Genomic DNA, 15,407 nt, shown 5'->3' on the forward strand with positions numbered 1-15,407 from the left:
TGTCCAGGTAACCGATACCTTATGTCCCAGTTAGGATAGAGGAAGTGATTGGTTGCCTTTCCAGATCCCATGGGGCTCTTAACCAAAGGGGGGAAAAGATACAAATAGGGGGTGGCCTTATCCCAAACAAAGGTGCATTGCCCAAAAGGCCTTGAGTTCTTGCTGTATGACCTAATGTGGGGTGAGGGTAGGGGAGAAGGGCATTCCACTCCCCCAACCTCATGAGTTCAAAGTCTTCCTTGGACCTTGAGGCTGACAGGAAAGAGAGGCCCAAGGGTCAGGGATTGATTCTTAGTATATTCGTGGAGTTCTGCCTCATAATTTAGTTAAATACATCATCAGGATAGACATGAATTAGTCAGAGAGTACATGTGCCCACTCTGAAGGATGTGACTACAGTGTGCTGAGAGATGAGCAAAGCCCCTTTTATCACTTATCTACAGGGAGGTGCTGCATTTGAATGTAGCTATTGTGTTTTTCTGAGTCTTCTTTTTTTTCTAGTTTGAATATGCCCATTTTCTTCAACTGATCCATATATACCAAAGACTCAAAGCCTTTCATTATCCTGTTTACCCTCTGCTGGACGGGCTAAAATTTATCAATGTCCTCTTGAGCCATAGTACCTAGAACTGAACACAATACTGCAAACGAGCTCTGATGAAGACAGAAAATAGAAGAATGATCCTTAAGGAACCTAGACTTTGTAATCAATGAACATTATCCAAGGAACCTAGACTTTGTAATCAATGAAGATTATCCAAGGAAATAATCGAAACTACAAAACATCCCTGCAGGACACCAAAGAGTAAAACTTACAAAAGCCCTAGCAAAATGAGCCGCGGGCCATGTTTCCCAAGCATATTTAGGATAATGAAGGTTAAACACAGCTGCCCTGCCTGCGTCCAGCCAGCTCTGAGAGACTCCGGTGCTTTGGGGATGATGAATCAATTCATTCCCTTACTGAAGAAAGAACAGCCGACTCAGCGAATCTCTAAAAGGAAATAACCCACCTCAATTGCTTTCCTTTTTCTGGAAACAAATATTGTCAGGACCACTTGAACATCTCCCATGAGCAGTGGAGGAAGTCATGCCCTTGTTATAAGGTGGCTGTCAGTTTATGGCAACTGTATTCTACTTGGACGAACTTGAGACTCAGAGCCCTAGCCTCCTTTTCTATTTATGTTCCCTCCCTGAACATAGATCATCAGTTTTAAGATGTATGCATCCAGACATGGAGGCAAATTCATTTGGCTATACTAGATTTCCCTATCAGAGAACACTGGTAGCAAGGGAAGTTTCTGCATTAGCTAATCCAACCATCATCATGAGGCTAAGTCCAAACCCTGGCTTGCTTTTCCAGAAGACATGGACCTTGGTTGAAATTGGTTAGACAGTACAAAGTGGAGGGGAAATATAAAATACCTATTCAGGAGTTTCACAAATTGTCTCATGGTCAAATGTCTAAATATTAAATTTCTGGCAAAGGGTAACAGTAGCTATAAGCTATGTTACTGTTTCCTTAAGTCTTTTCAATGTGTGCTTTTGTGTAGAGAAAATATATGGTCGTACCACACTTGATTAATGTTGTAGATTAAATTCTTTTCTACTCTATATTTTAAAGTTTCCTTCAACATCAACCAAACCAAGCTTTAGCACATTTCCCTCCAAGTACCAGGGTCAGGGGAATGAGCCAAAGATTGTGAGAAAAGTTGTTTGACCCTCCTTTTAGGTAGTCAGGCTCCCCAGGACTTAACCTGATCAACTAGAGGGCTTCCCAGGGACCAACTCTGGTTCTTCATGTTATGCATGAATAGATAATAAATCCCCATACTACAAATTCAAGCCTCAAAATATCCTTGAGAACACAAATCCAAAACCAGATGATTGTCAGAAATGGAAATGTTGCCCACAACCACTCCTATCCATCATCACAAAATTTAAGAATGATGCTTTTCATTGAGGTTGCTATACCAAATATTAATACAGTTATCACTTCCATATTGCAGGAATTAAGGATGTGGTACCCACATGATCTGGGAAATCTGTGTAAAATTTGTTGGTCATCCCTTCATGCTAGGGAAAGTCTGAATCATTATGGTATTAAAAAATAAAATATGTTGATATCATACAATACTATACATATATTTTACGCATTTCTGAGTTTTTAAATTTTTTTCTCTGTCATCTGCTGGTCTTCATGTGTCTCTTCAGCTTCCAAAATTTCTTATTTAATTTCTTATGTCAACCCATGACGTATTGAAAACATGAATAGAAAAGTTGCAATGTATAAGGGATAATTGTAATCTCCAAGCTACATGAAATGAAAGATTTTCAAAATGTAGAGAAACCAGGGCAGCTAGGTGATGAAGTGGATAGAGCACTGACCCTGAAGTCAGGAGGACTTGAGTTGAAATCCGGCCTCAGTCACTTAATACTTACTAGCTGTGTGACCCTGGGCCAGTCACTTAACCCCATTGCCTAGCCAAAAAAAAAAAACCACACAAACAAAATATAGAGAAACAACAAAATAAAAATCATATAGGAACAAGGTAAGGTCCAAATCATCCTCCTGTCATCTTTTCCCCTAACCTTTCCTCTCCCATCTTCCCTATTACTGTGGAGAGCATCAGTCCCTCAGGCTCACAAGCTAAAAGTCATCCTCCACTCTTCACCATCTCTCACCCCACCTATCTAAGCTGGTGCCAAGGCCTGTTGATTTCACCGTTGCAATACCTCTCCAATAGGCCTCTTTCTCTCCTTGGACACTGCTGCCATTCTGGTGCAGCACCTCATCACCTCATTTGGACTATTGCAACAGCCTGATGATGGTTCTACCTGCCTTGATTCTGACCCCATTCCAATTCATCCTCCATTCAGCCACAAAAGTAATTTTTCTAAATAAAGTACAGGTCTGACCATGTTGATCCCTTATTGAATAAACTCCAATGGCTCCCTATCTCCTCCAGGATCAAACATAAATTGCTCTATTTGGCATTGAAAGCCCTTCATAATTAGCCCCCTCTTACTTTTCAGGCCTCTTACACCTTATTCACCAACACATCCTTTTTGATCCAGTCATACTGGCCCTCTGGCTGTTCCATGAACAAGACACTTCACTTCTCAGCTCCAGGTATTTTCTCTGGCTGCCCCTGCTCCCATGCCTGGAAAGCTCTCCCACCTCAACTCTATCTAGTTTCCTTTAAATCCCAAATAAAATCTCATCTTTTATAGGAAGCTTCCCAATCTCTCTTAATTCTAGTGCCTTTCTTCTGTTAATTATTTCCTATTTATCCTGTATATAGTTTGCTTTGTATATATTTGCTGTCTCCCACATTAGATTGTAAGCTTTTTGGAGACAGGGACTAGATTTTGCCTCTTGCATACTTTGCAATCAGCATGGTGCATGGCACACATTAGGGGCTTAGTATTGATTGTTTGATCTCAGGCATCCTACTAGTCTTCTACTAAAGTTGGTCCCAAAGATGTTTTCAGTGAGTCTACAGAAGATGAGCTTATATCCCAACACTTTTACCCAATTATAAAAAAACCCAGTTATTTTATTTACCTGTGCCACAGCATGAAGAACATTTAACACTAAAACACAGTAGAAGGATAGGAACTCGTCCCAAGACCGCTTCTATATTAAATCCTTTGAAAATGAATATAATAAAATTAATAACAATAAATTAGTATAATTGACATTTATACAGTAGTTTGAAATTTTCTGTGTACTTTATGTACATTATTTCATTTGACATTCACAACAATGGATATTGTACCTATTACTATTCCCGTTCTACAGAAGAGAAATCTAAAGATCAGAGAGATTAAATTACTTATATGGGCAAAACAGCTATTCAGTCAACTTGCCAAGAGTTCTAGAGTGGCATATATATACACACAGACACACACATACATATATATATATATGTATATGTATTTTTTATATATATATATATGTATATGTATATGTATATATGTGTGTGTATGTATGTATGTGTGTGTATATATATGTATATGTATGTGTATGTATACACACACACACACATACACACACACATACTTTTTTTTGCTCAGGTCTGGAACTCAAACAGTGAAGAGGGAGCCCTGATCAGCAACAATGCCAACTCATTGCCAAGCCAGTGAATAAGACCATCTATAAGACTTTTGCTGCTATTGTGCTTTTGTATTTGGAAAAGTTTTTAAGTTAGAGTACATAGCAATGCTGGTGCACACGTACTTGATGTCCCACCACTTTAAGAGGGAACCACCATAAATGGGTATTCTCCATGAGTGGCACCATAAGAAGGGTGAAAACTCAATTTTGTGAGTTGAGCCATGGGGTAATGGGCAGATGACCTATCAGGTTCTGCCTTTATCAGTGGAGTGACATGTTGTTGGGCCCAGGCATAGCCATTATTAAAGTCTCTGTACCCACTCATCTCATGAGGCCATGTTTCTATGACCAGTGAAATGGGGGTGTGATTGACTGATCTGGAAAAAGAGTCAAGAATATCCTTTAGCTCTTCCTCTATGGTGAGGGCATTTCTGTTGAGCCTTAGAAACAAATAATCACTTCCTAGCATGATACAGAAACAACTAGATTCAAGATAGTAATTTGATCACATATTTCTAAGGGTATGGCAATGGAGACAGCACACTATACTGCTTTTTACCAGCTAAAATGGCTGGCCTTCCATGTAATGGATCATAGACTCACAGAATGAGAGCTGTAAGGGACCTCAAATGCTGTCTAATCTAATCCCCTCATATTTTAGATGAAGAACCTGAGACTCAGAGTTTAAATGACTTGATATGTAAGATGCAAAAGTAAGCCAAGGTGACATATATACTGCCTCTAAGGTCCAAAAAGCCAAATAAGACAGGAATATGACTCTAGAAATCTACAACTTTTTTAAAAGGAACAAAGCAGGTAATGAGAGAGAGTGAGAGAGAGACCGAGAGAGAGAGAGAGAGAGAGAGAGACAGAGAGAGACAGAGAGACAGAGACAGAGACAGAGAGAGAGAGAGACAGAGACAGAGAGAGAGAGAGAGAGAGAGAGAGAGAGAGAGAGAGAGAGAGAGAGTGGTGGTGAATAGTATTGTGTGCAAGATATATTGTAGTGCAGAATTATAGGAACCAGAGGGGAAGACATGGGAGATCGTCTTAGGGTACTGATCAGTAGAGATAGAATTAGCAGTGTTATTGTCATTGGATTATACTACAGACCACCTGAACATAAGGAAAAAATAGATGTGTGATTTGGGAAACATATCACAACTTGACCATCATGGTATGATATGAGTGGTATGACATTTCAGTTAGCCAGACATTTTCTGGAGCTCTGTTTCTGTCTAAACCAGAACAGCAAACAATTTCTTGTTTTGCCTTAATGATAATTTCATCCTTCAAAAAGTAAGAAAACCAGCAAGAGTCAATCTGATCTGCAAATAATTCTCTCCAAAAAAAGATCAACGGGATGGGCATAATAGAAGAAGTAGCCAGTCCACCTTAGAATTTGTCGTAGGGAAAGAGACGAAGACTAAGCAGAGTCCAACATAGATTTTAGAAGGGCAGATTGTAAATAGGCAGAATATCATGGACAAAGATTTTCCAGGGAATTTTGTCACATTGTCTTTGAGTGTGTATATATTAAACATGCATTTGTTACCTTCTGACTGTAGCTAATGCCTCCAGTGAGAGAAGGAAAATCATAAATAGATTAGTATGTTGTACCTTTGCTCAATCTAATTTTGTTTGTTTCATTTTGAGAATGTGTCTCCCAAAGGGCCCTGGGCCTGGGCCCAAGTGGCCCAGGCTGGAAGTATAGCAGCTGCTCGTAGACCTGACCCCACCTTTGTTTGAAAGTGGAGTTTGGATCCACTCCAACCTGGGCCAGATTGACCCTCCTTAAGCAGCTTGTGACCTCCTGCCCCCAGAGTTTTGCATATTGATACCACACTTAATGTGAACATCCAGGTGGATTAATCCACTGAAGCTCAGAACTCCTCACTTCAGGTAATTCACTAGCCTCATCCTTCCCAGTATCAGGTATTACAGGCATGTGGTGCCATGCTCAGTCCTTGCTTCTAAGGCTAAAGATTTTCTTTTCCTTTAAAAATACATTTTATTCATTACTTCTATCTTCATATCGCTGTAATTTGAACCTTCTCCTTTTCCCCTACCCATTGAACCTCCCCTATAAAAATTAATCACAATTAGTCCAAAATAACAAAATGACCACTTCTGACAATATAGACAATATACTCCACTTTATCCATTCACTGAGGCTTTCATCATTTTTTTTTCCCTATGCCATCACTCTGGGTATAATTACTCAATTTTCTTTCCCTGATTTTTTTCCTTTATATCGTGGTAGTTATTGTGTATGTTGTTTTTGGTTCTACTTATTTCATTCTGCATCAGTTCAAACAAATCTTCTCATATTTGTCTATGAATATTTTCATAACTTAGGGACTGTAATTTAAATTATAGAATTTAAGACCTGGAAAGGAGATCCAATCTCTCTTTATCCACCCCTCCTATTTTATAAATGAAGAAAATGAGACCTAGAGAATTAAGTGAACTGCCTGAGATCACAGACACAACTAATTAGAGGCAGAGATGGAACTTACAACTCACATCTCACTCTTATCAGAATTCAAAGCATATATAATTTTGTGCCTTTTATATGCCCTTTGCCTTTTACACAAAGGAGCCAATTTCACTTGAGTGTACATCTTCTCAAGCTATTGTATTTTTTAGAAATTTTATTTATTTTATATTTAATTTATGAAATAAAACAGCTATTTCTATAATACTGTAGAATAAAAAAAGATGAGTGCACATGAAACTACAAATCTATTATGTACAGTTTGCTATTCCTTTTAAATATGTAATAGAGTTATCACTTTTTTTCCTCTTTTCTCCCCTTCTTTCACCCTAGAGATGGCTACTTGACATAAATATATGTGTATATTGAGAAGGGATCTTCTCAAATTGTCTTAGGAAGACATGCTTTACTTCATGTTTATTTCTGCTGCTCTAAGGTAATGTTCTGTCTTTTTTTTGTGGAGGAAATTTGGAGAGTTGAACGTTTTCTGACCTAGACCAGAATCCTCTCCCCATCTACTCTTTATATTTCTTGCATTATGTAGCTTTTTCTATGTTATCTTCCCCATTAGACTGTGAGCTCCTTGAGATCAGGGACAATGTTTTTGCCTGTCTTTGGATCTCCAGCACTTAACACAGTGCCTGAAACATAATATTAAATATATTTCTAGGACTAGTGAAATGGGGCTAAAATTGACTGACCTGGAAAAAAAAATGTTTTTTCATTCATTCATATAGTCACAGACATTAATCTCATCTGGTCATTATGTTCTATTTCAGCATGTTTGAATCAAAGCAGGATGGATTTGGGGGACATTTCTTTTATGAACCTCTGCTCCTTCTTGGCATAAAATTGTCCCAATGTCACCTTTATATATATCCTATCTCCTTGAAGACAATCTCATTCCTGAGTACCTAAAGAGTCAGAATGAATGCTTCATTTCCCTTCATCTGGAAAGTGATTCAGACAAAAGCCACATAATAAATCCAAATGACTGTTAGAAGCAAAGTATTGCAACTATCAGAAAGGAAAAAAATCGTAACCAGCCAAACCGTGGAACAAATTTTACTACATACATAAACTAATGAAGTTAAAATTTATGTTTTAAAGTACTTGACCAAATTAACACAAGTCCATAGTCTCATCTAATTTCAAAGGTAGAAAGTCTCCTTACAGCCTGCTCTCATACTGGATTGTAAGCTCCATAGTAGCAGGAAAGTTATTTTTATCTAAAACTTGTATCTCCACCAGCACCTAATCCTATCCTTTGCACATAGTACGAAGCTAATCCATGTTTGCTGAATGATTGAATTAATTGAAAGACAAGCCAAATTATTTTGTTTGTACTATTGAATGTTACTTGAAATAATTGGGCTCTTATCTGGGAAATGTCTTTGTTATACAGAAATTTCTGTGGCAATCGTTATAATAGGACATGACCTATATTGTGGCCTCTGAAAATAAGTTTATTCTTAATGGTGATGACAGCACCATTATACTTGATCATAACCATCTGTGGCCTTGAGAAGAATTCCAGAAAATTGAATTATCTGGTGTAATGGTCTAGAAATGATATCTTTTTAGTGCCAGCACATAATTGCAGACTCTCAGAGCTTAGAGGGATCCCAAAGGACATCTAATCCAAGCTATACTAGATTAACACCCCACCCCAAAATGATACATGGCTGACAAGGGTCTTCCAACCTATGATAGAAAACATCCACTGAGGGGTACTCACCCCATTCCAACTAGTCCATTCCACTATTAGATGACTTTACTTGTTAGAGAGTTTTTTTCTTTCATGAAAATGAAGTTACCTCTCTACAATTTATACCCATTTCCCAAACTCTGTATTCTTGGATCAGGTAGAACATGCCTAATACTTCTTTATCATGATAGTGTTACAAATACACCTATCACATCTTCTCTAGGTCTCCTCTTCTGCTGGCTAACCCGTCCCACTCCCTTCCACTAATCCTTCTGCTGCAATATTTCCAGTCCTATCACTGTCTTAGTTACCCTCTTTTGGGAATCTAAGTTATCAATATGTGGCCTCTAGAAATGAATACAATATTCCAGGACCATTCTGCTAAAGGCATTGTCAAATGTAATGGGTCTCAGTTCACAAGAGAAAAACTATGTAGAATTATGAGTGGTTATTAATGAGAAAATGCAGAAAAAAAAACTTTCCAGGAAAAAGTATCTAGCTTTCTCTAGTGGCTGATTTTATTGTTTTTTTTCTTAAGACTGCCTATCCTGAATTTTTTTTTAAAAAATCAGCACATTTATGAAACATTTACCACATATGGTTAAAAAAAAAGAGCCTTTGTTATTGACCCATCCATAGCAAATAGTGTATATGGATTTTATCTGATGTCAGTTCTTATTTATTATAGTATAGCCTCTTTTCTCCAGGAAATTTGGGATGCAACTTTAAAAGTACTTTAGAAGCTTCAGATGAAAGGAAATATAGGTACAAAATATTCAAGTATTTCTCTACAGAGCTGGATAATATTAATAATAATATTGTACCCATAGTAAATCTTAATTTTTCAAAATTACTCAAATGATAGTTTTAATAACTTTAGGCAGTTACCTCAATAACTGGAGTCTTTGTCAAATGGAACATACATGCCATTTATGCCTTAATATTTATTGTATAACATCTTTAATTGGAATCTTTTGACTACCCAAGCTAACATTTTCTTTTAACTGAATAGCCTGATCTTAGCAAATCAGCATATTGCTGATATTCCCTCAATAATGAATAAATATACCTACTGATTCAAGTTATTTCACCCTATGACTCGTTTTTTGTAGAATAAATGTTCATGGTTTACTATTACTATCTTTCTGCATTTGTTGGTGTGTTTTTTCCTAACATATGGTCAATGTTTTTTAAAGATGCCAGGCACTGTTGAGAAGTATGTGTACTCCTTTCTATTACCTTCATTTATCACCAGAAGCCTATCCTATCTAACTTCTAAAACCTTCATCAGGTGCTTAATTTCTTTCTAGATATCAATCTAAAGCTATGCAAAAACATCACTAAAACTTTAACAGAAAACAAGTCAATGATGAAGCAAAATGAGATTTTCAATGACTATATAACATTTAACAAAAGTAAATTTAGTTAACAAGAACATTGATTCAGTTGATGTTAGCCCCCTTCACTTTCTCGTTTTTCATGGTCACACATCAGGCCAATAGGATACGTCTGATCTGAAGAGAACCTGACTCCTTTTGCCTCAATCTTCAATTCTTAAACCAATTAAGTTAGAGAATGATTGCATTGTCTTTGCAGGGGGCAGAGGGGAGACAAATAAACAAAAAATAAACAGAAAACTAGCTCAGCTAAGTGGAGAAGACATTGATCCTACCACATTTCCACCCCTTCCTGACAAAATGCTAAAAGATCTTTCATCACTTAAATGGCCTTAAGGCCATTAATAGATATCCCTTAACTCAGAGAAGCAAGAACCTGACATAAGTGGCACTGGAGGATGAATACAGCTCAAAGGAAAAAAAATCAAACAAAATGAAGGCAGAAAGCAGTAAAAAAAAAAAAGAACAATAGAACAATAAGCAATGGAGGAACGGAGTTCATGGGGGTGGCCACAGTGAATCTCATGACAGAAAGTGATAATGTTGAAGAGAAGTGCCATAGTGTATATGGTAGCACTTCTGGCACAGTCACTGGTCCTTCTCCCAGGTTAGGTGAGTTTCCCTCTACCACACTCTTTTTCTTGGGGTCAGGGTTAATACTGGACTCACCTAAACCACCACACATTTAGTGTTCTTCTCCATAAAAAGAGAATGGCAAATCTTTGCCTCCTGCTCTCCCAGAAAAGTCTGCTAATGGGTTGTTCCTCTTCTTCTATTGAGCCTCAATAGTTATGCAGGGACAATTTCACCTCCCTCCTATCATTAGAAAGCAAGAACCTTCCCAATAACTCTACCTCTTGGTCTTGAATATGAGAAATGATAAGTCTTGCCCCTAGGTATTGTAATGACAGCAATGTATAGGGGACTGATCAATTCCAGATTATAGTAAGCAAAAGGCCACAGTGGACCTACCTGTTTTGCTCCTGGTATTGGTACCTATCATGCTGGGACCTCTGTCACTGCCGACATAAACCATGCTACCTACTATTGGACTCTGTAGGCCAAGATGTCACTGGCCTTGTCTGACCAACCACACCTCTAAGGTAAGGAATAGTCACATAGAAGGGCTCATGCAATTCCAACAGACCCAAACCAAAAAGAATAGGCTTTGACTCCTCCTCTTGTTAGCAGTCAGCCTCTCAAGCAGAAATTTTCCTTGCTTTTAACCAGTTTGGACTAATAGATGTCTTGATCTCAAATTAATAAGGCTCACAGCAAGACTGGGAATGTCTATCTTAGGATCACAGTTAGCTAATCTGTGTTTAGACAAAACAGCAGAAGCATCAGTCTCAGACTCATCTGTGCCAATACGTATACTCACCATGTTCAACCATTCAAGCAGTCACCATTTCAGCTGTGGTGAGGCAGAGAACCCCAACTCCACCTCTCCCTGGAAAAGTGAGGAAGAGACGTAACCCCCTACTGGGGAAGGAGAGAGAATCGAAGGATCATCCAGGAATTCCTACATCATCTCAAAGCACCATATCATTCATCACTCTGCACCCCCCAATAAATGATCTTGCTAGAAGTGTCCTGAAGTCCCACAGATTAAAGGAATCATCCATTTGTGTCCATTAAACCCCTTCCCCACTTCCCCCATTAAATACTTTTTGTCCTCAGCAAATCAACTGTGATACATTTGTCACATTTGTCCACATTTCCAATTCGGGAAAGGTCTCTGGGATCTGGGGGAGGCTCAAGTTAATGTCCTTTCAAATGTTGCCCCTAGTACTTGCAGTAAATGCTCTTCACAAAGTTCATATAGCACAGTTAGTATCCTATTAAATGCCATAGAATGAGTTCCAAACGGTCTATTCAGCACAGTTTTTAGATAGTCCCTAAATCACTAGTCCTTAGTGAGGGCCTAGGTGACCTCGAGAGTATATTTGGCCCTACTTAACTAGTTTTGAACTCCTACGAGCTCATCATAATCTTTCCTTGGTGGCTTTCCCCAATAACCCCCATAGAAACTGGGGTATCATCAGTGATTCTCTGATATTCCAAGTTGGGTGGAGTCTTTTAGGGATGCCTTAGGCTTGAGTAGGGCTAAAGAGCCATTGTTGCCCCAGTGATTGACAATGGTACAATTTTACCAGCTCCCCCTTCCCATAGGCTAGTGATTGATTTTCTCCTTATTAACTCTATGTTCAAGAGATATACCTACAGCTTCTTATAGGAAAGGGTGTCATCACACTCTGCCTATATGAAACTATAAGATCTACATCTTATCCCCAGTCCTATTCTTTGAGCTGTATTTTATGGCTGCCCCTAACTCTGGCTCAAATTTTATAAATTGGCCTGCTCATACCTGTATGACAATGTGATAGCGCAGATCCATAGCTAAAGTTTTGGCAAGCACTTTGTGCTGCATGGGGTCATGGTGGAGTGGAATAGATCTATTCTACTGTTCCCATATCTTTTAGAAATTTTAATCCCTCCCTTGCTGAACCTCATCAGAGAACCATCTTCAAAAGCTACTCATCTTTATGGGAACAAGCATATACAACTCCCACCTTAGCAATCTGAAAAAGGGCAATAGACTGACTCCACCCAGGGCCACTAGCTGATTCTATTGACTTGATAAAAACAAGCCTTCTGTGGATTCCCTAGGACTATGGGGCTCTGTGGTTCTGCTGCATCACGCCCCCATCAAGTTCTAATGACTCATGAAGTTGTTATTTAAACTTTTTCTGCAGTCTTCCAAGTTCCTAGGTGGTGAAAACCTGACCATCCTTTCCTGAAAGAAATGACCCTCCCCTTGCCCAGTAATGCAGTGAACCTAAGTTTCTTTCTACCACTGAGGCAGACTCAAGTCTTATATTGACTCTTGCTCCCAATAAATTCTCTAGACTCAGTGGGATTCAACACATTTTCCAGAGAGAGCTCTTGGTTCATATTCTGGAGTCATACTTCCTGGCTATGGCCATATTCATGCTTCCAAAAATATCACTCCTTTCACTAATGTTGTTCATAAGTCCATTCGTTGCCCCTCTGCCTTCAGGTCATATTCTTTACAAGCCAAGAACACCTGTATCTCTGTTTCTAGTTCATGAATGTATGATGCCCAAAACTGACAAGAATCACTGAATCTGTTGGTCACAGGTTCAAGGGAAATGGTGATGTAGTGGAAAGTAATCAAATTTTCTCCAAAATTCTCATATCTCCCTAGTCACAAACCCAGGTGCCAAAAATAGTCTCAATTCATAATCTCAAATCTCCCCAAAATTAATAATTAAAACAAAAAACCCCCTAAGGATTGCCCAAAGAATGACACATTCCTGTCCAGACAAAGGATACATCGAATCCCCTTGCAATATGATGATGTTTGCTAGGGCTTGGAGAAGATGGGGTTGACCTAGGATGCTTGCTGGAGAATTATGCTAGCATGTTTTAGATCTAAGATAGCTCCCTTGAACATGAAGTCAGAATTCTTCGAAGGACAAAACACGTCTTGAATGAAAATGGGAGGAGAAGCATAGAAACAAATCCTAAAGGGAAAAGCAAAAGTGAGCCCTTTCTCTATCTAGTTATTTTTGAAATAGAACCTATTTCTGGTACCTTGTTTCTGACTCTGTTTCCTTGTGAACTGAGAGATATTTGTAAATAACTACATAAATCAATAATGTATAGAGCAAGAGACTTTTATTATACTTATTCCTTCCCACAAAGGAAGGCAGAAGGCTTAGCTTGAAATGTTATTTGGGTAGTGGATAATGGGGGAAAAAGAAGAGGGGTTCAGGGCAAACAATTCCTTGAGTTCCAACTGGTGAGGTTGGGGTAAAGATACAGCTGGAATTCAATCAATGAAGGGTTAAGTCAACAGATGTTGAACACAAAAGTTAGGAGGAAGAAGATGGAGATCAGTGGGGGTCCTTCTGGTGAAGACCTGAGGAGACCCCCAGAAACTCTGTTATTCCTCCTTATTGAGGTATAGGTTCTATCCCCTCTACCAAGAGGAGGAGTGTCTGTCTCAGGGTGTCTGTTAACTAATCTATGCTTGGAGGAAGAGACAAAGCAAAAGTCAATTCACATGCTATAGCTGCCATCTTCAAAGATTCCAGCAGTCATCATTTCTGCTGAATCCAACTTAATGGTGCATTGCTTTGTATAGGGAGAGGGAACTAACCCCAATTCCCACCTTACTTCAGACATTAGAAACAGGACAACTATTGAGCATCTAGGAAGAGTCTGACCACCTTCTCTGATGTCATAAATGTGGAATGATTTCATATAGTGTTGCTATAATTCATAAAAGTTGCTAGGAATAATTATAAAAGAATGCGTTTTCCGCTGAATTCACTTCATTTTGTTTTAGGAATCATTTATGAATGTCAGCTATGGATCAGGTGCTAGCTACATAAAGATGAAAGCTGAAATAATTCCTGCCCACTTCAGACATATATTCTACTAGCGGAGGTGGGGAAAATAGGCACACAGAAATGCAAATAAAATATTTGGGTGGGATGTGGAAGCACAAGCAACTGGGGAAATCAGGAAAGTCCCACATCTGCTCTTCTCTGCATCCTGTGGTCAAAACTGAACAATGTTTGTCCTATACTCATTTGAAAAAAGGAGGGATACAGGAAACTAGTTCAGGAGTGAGTGTTAGAGAGAGCTTCATTAGAAAATTTTATTTTTAACAAGAACTTGACTATAATTCTTCTAAATTAGCAAGCAATTATTAAGCTTTTTCTGTGTGCAAAGCATTGTGCTAGATTCTGTGTAAACCACAACAAAAATGAAATGATCCATACTATTTATTCAAGTAACTTCTACTCTACAGGAGGGATGAAAGGCACATAAGGATAATTAAATATTAGGTAATTTAAGGAAGTAGAAAGGATTAACCACTGGGGGCGGGGTTATCAGTGAAGGCTTTGGGTAGGAGGTGGAACCTGATTTAAGACTACAAAGGAGATAAGGATTCTGAGAATCAGAGATGAGGAAGTGATGCAGTCTAGGCATGGGGAGTGCTTGTGCAAATACACGAAGGTGGGAGATCAAATGTCAATTTTGGTGGATAGCTAGTAGCCCAATTTGATTAGAACAGACAATGTATGAAGGGGACTATAGAAATTAATAAATAATATGAAAGGTAGGTTGAAGCCTTATTTGCAAAAGTGAAGAGTTTGTATTTTTGTAATCAGAGTTAAGTCAGTAAAGGCAATTTTGAATGGAAAAGTGATCTGATTGATTACATATGTGCCTTAGGAAGTTTATTTTGACAATGCTGCCATAGAGAATCATGGGATCATCAAGTCCTAGGTCTAGAGAACTGAAAGCATACTAAGAATAAATCTAGTTCAATCTTCTCATTTAACAAATGAGGAAACTGAAGTCCAGACAGTCTAAGTAATTTGCCCCAGATCACACAGGATCTCTAAATATCAGAGGCAGAATTTGACACCAGTTTTTGACTGAAAAGCCAGTACTTTTTTTTATTGGACCTCTCTCCTACGAAAGCAGTGAGACCCATCAAGCTTCTGCAAGGTAAGAGGTGATACAATGATGTGGGCCTGAGTCAAGGAGGTAGAGTAGAGAGAGGGGGATTTATGCCTGAAAAGTTGTGGAGACAGAGTTGACAAGACTCGGTGATGGCTTAGATATTAGGAAACTGAGGGAGGGTGA

This window comes from Phascolarctos cinereus, unplaced genomic scaffold (assembly GCF_003287225.1).
Source record: "Phascolarctos cinereus isolate Bilbo 61053 unplaced genomic scaffold, phaCin_HiC Scaffold_9;HRSCAF=440, whole genome shotgun sequence".
Lineage (NCBI taxonomy): Eukaryota > Metazoa > Chordata > Mammalia > Diprotodontia > Phascolarctidae > Phascolarctos > Phascolarctos cinereus.